At 39.8% G+C, this 3,643-nt stretch overlaps 1 pseudogene; it reads left to right on the top strand.

The window, feature by feature from the left end:
- Positions 1-1,315: 1,315 nt before the first annotated feature.
- Positions 1,316-3,353, top strand: LOC107647832 (phytochrome A-2 pseudogene; annotated as a pseudogene).
- Positions 3,354-3,643: the final 290 nt, after the last annotated feature.

Raw genomic sequence — 3,643 nt, 5'->3', positions numbered from 1 at the left:
GATATGATGGAAATTGGGAGAGAACAGTGTCGTTTCCGAACCGAGGAGATCAGGGACCATTTTGTCCCCTGTTAGAGTTGTTAGGGACTATTTTGTCCTCCGTTAGAATTAACAGAATAAAGGACCTAAATGACTGACGGAGTTAATTGTTAGGGACCAATCGACTAATTAATTTTAGTTGGGGACTAAAGTGTCCAGTTTAAAATTCTTTGAGGACCAAAATGGGTATATACTCTATATTCTATCATTAGATACAACTTAAATAAACACACAAATACTTTCTCCGATTTAGTCTCTTATTTCTAACGGCTATGGGAGGCTCACTTCTTCTCTCATGCTTCTGATGGGTCTAGAAAAGACGCATCCACCTCTTATAGGCATCTGGTCACTCATTCCCTGGTTAGCTGTCGATGTGTGGCTAGTTCTGTTGAGCTTTGCTCCGCTTCTTATTCTTGCACTTGCGCATGCATATTCTTCTTTTTATTCACTTGCAGCATCTAGCCTTTCTTTGAAAGCAATTACCATGTCTTATACAAAGACGTCTTCGCATGGTCTTATGAGGATATGCCTAGGTTAGGGTTAGACACTGACATGGTGGTCCACAATTTTCCGCTTAGACCGGAATGAAAGCCAGTTAAACAGAAGTTGAGGAGGATGAAAATACCCCCTGTGATAATTTTGTGAATCGGTCTCTCTATTTTTCATATTATCTGATTCTTTAAAGTCTAGACGATACTTTCTCCACCGGAGAAAGCCCCTTCTTTGAATAGTGGCGACTCACGGGCGATGAGTTGTGTAATCTGAAGTGAGGATTTGCAGTAGTTTATCCTGCTTGAGTTGTTGTTACTTGCCACCAAAAACTCACTAACTCATAAATAACCATCTTTGCCTAAAATGCCTTCACTTTCACGCCATGCATAGCTGCTGCTTCTGCTTCGGCTTCATCTTCTTCATCTGTATCACACCCATTCTGCAATTCCCACCCACATATTCATAATTCTTACTTCCCAGGTCGGTGATTTCATCTTTCTCTTTCTCTGCTCTATGCTTAAAACATGAAATTCTTGTCTATAATTGTTTCTGACTGTGCTGATAAGCTATGCCCTGCTGAAGCGTGTCTCTGTAGCTTGTGTGCGTCTTTGTGCTTAGAATATCGATATGCTATTTAGTTACTTGGGATATGAATCGAACAGTGTTTTCTTCGTTAGTCATGATGTGATTGAGCTCATAATTTATCATTACTTTGAATAATTTGACTTTCAAGAATTTTGTCATATTCGAATAAGGCTCTATATGTATTGGTTCCAGCATCAAAATGTCGTCGTCGAGGCCAAGCCAATCAAAGCTCCATCCAAACTCTGAGGAGTCCGGTAGTTCCTTTGACAACTCGAATTCGGTGCGGTTGTCTTCCGGTACAGCCAGTGGAGAAAACCAGCCAAGGTGTGACAGGGTTACAACAGCTTATCTTCATCATATGCAGAAGGGGAAGTTCGTCCAGCCCTTTGGGTGCTTGCTAGCTTTGGATGAGAAGACATTTAGGGTCATTGCATACAGTCAGAATGCATCTGAAATGCTTACCATGGTTAGCCATGCTGTCCCAAGTATTGGTGATCACCCTGCTCTTGCCATTGGCACCGACATTCGGACTATTTTCACGGCCTTAAGTGTTGCTGCTTTGCAAAAGGCCCTTGCAGTTCCGGAGGTTTCACTCCTTAACCCCATTCTAGTTCATTGCATGACTTCTGAGAATCCCTTCTATGAAATTGTCCATCGTGTTACCGGTAGTTTGATCATTGATTTTGAGCCTGTTAAGCCTCATGAAGTTCCCATGACTCGGCCAGAGCGCCCAATCTTACAAGCTTGCAGCGAAAGCAATAACTAGATTGCAGTCTTTGCCCAGTGACAGCATGGAAATGCTTTGTGACACCATGGTTCAAGAAGTTTTTGAGCTCACGGGTTATGACAGGGTGATGGCTTTAAATTTCATGAGGATGATCATGGGGAAGTAATTGCTGGGGTTGCAAAGCCAGGCCTTGAGCCATATCTGGATTTGCACTATCCAGCCACTGATATTCTCCAAGGTCCATATGATAGTTGATTGTCATGCAAAGCATGTGAAGATGAGTTTCCATTGATTTAACTTTGTGCGGTTCAACTTTAAGAGCTCCTCATAGTTTCCACTTGCCACTTGCAATATATGAATTCAATTGCTTCCCTAGTTATGGCAGTTGTGGTCAATGATCATGAAGATGGGGATGGCTCTGATGTTGCTCAGCCACAAAAGAGAAAGAGACATTGGGGTTTAGTAGTTTGCCATAACACTAATCCAAGGTTTGTTCCCTTTCCTCTAGGGTATTGTGAATTTTTGGCTCAAGTATTTGCCATCCATGTGAATAAGGAATTAGAGTTAGAATATCAGATTGTTGAGAAGAACATCCTGCGCACGCAGACACTCTTGTGCAATATGCTAATGCGAGATGCACCCTTTGGTATTGTATCACAGAGCACTAATATAATGGATCTTGTGAGATGTGATGGAGCAACACTCTTGTATAGAGACAAGGTATGGAGATTAGGTGTGGCTCCAAGTGAATCTCGCATAAGAGAGTTAGCTTTATGGCCCTCTAAGTGCCATAAGGACTCCACGGGTTTGAGTACAGATAGATTGTCTAATGCAGGCTTCCCAAGAGTTGCTGCTCTTGGTGACGTTGTTTGTGGAATGGTAGCTGTGAAAATTTCTTCCATGGACGTAGTTTTCTGGTTTAATCACACACTGCTGCAGAAATCAGATGGGGTGGTGTAAAGCATGAACCTGGTGGAAGGGATGATCCTACAAAGATGAGTCCAAGATCATCATTCAAGGCTTTCTTGAAGTTGTGAAGCGAAGGAGCTTACCATGGAAGGACTATGAATAAATGAGATTATGGATATAAGAACACAAGCTATTGATACAAGACTAAATGGTTTGAAGATTGAAGGGATGCAAGAACTACAAGCAGTGACGAGTGAGATAGTTCGATTAATTGAAACAGCTTCAATGCCAATTTTGGTAGTTAATATTGATGGTATGGTCAATCGATTACAAGAACTGCAGGGTATTTTTTTTTTCTATTCCCTTTTGGCCATCCATGAATGTTGCATTGATGAAGAATTAACAAAAAGATACCTACAATCTCAGACTTTCCATATTCTCTATAGATCATTTATTTATTTGTTTTCTTACTTCGTAATTAGGTAAAGAAGAAAAGAATTTTCAATTTGAGATCAAAACACATGGTGAGAAGACAGTCATGGACAAATTCACTCAAATTGAAGGTAGCATAGGGCGACTGTACAGAACCCGAACCCACTGATCCCCCCAATATTTGGCACGAATGAATTTGGCTGGTGTTGTGAACGGAATTCAGCCATGACAAAGATAACTGGATGGAAGAAAGATAATGTGATGGATAAAATATTTGAAAAATAAATTAAAAAAAAAAGGGAACAAAAACAATTTGAATAAACTACTAAAATAGTACTTGAAAATTTGATAAAATAAATCCTAAAAAATACTAATGACAAATAAGTCTTCGAAATATTTAAGAATACGACAAAAAAAATTAGATATTAAATATATATTCTAAAAAACAATTTTAAATAT

The sequence above is a fragment of the Arachis ipaensis genome, chromosome B6 (assembly GCF_059453495.1).
Source record: "Arachis ipaensis isolate K30076 ecotype BB chromosome B6, ASM5945349v1, whole genome shotgun sequence".
Lineage (NCBI taxonomy): Eukaryota > Viridiplantae > Streptophyta > Magnoliopsida > Fabales > Fabaceae > Arachis > Arachis ipaensis.
Note: the sequence above shows the minus strand (reverse complement) of the source record. Positions and strands in the feature narration are given on the sequence as shown.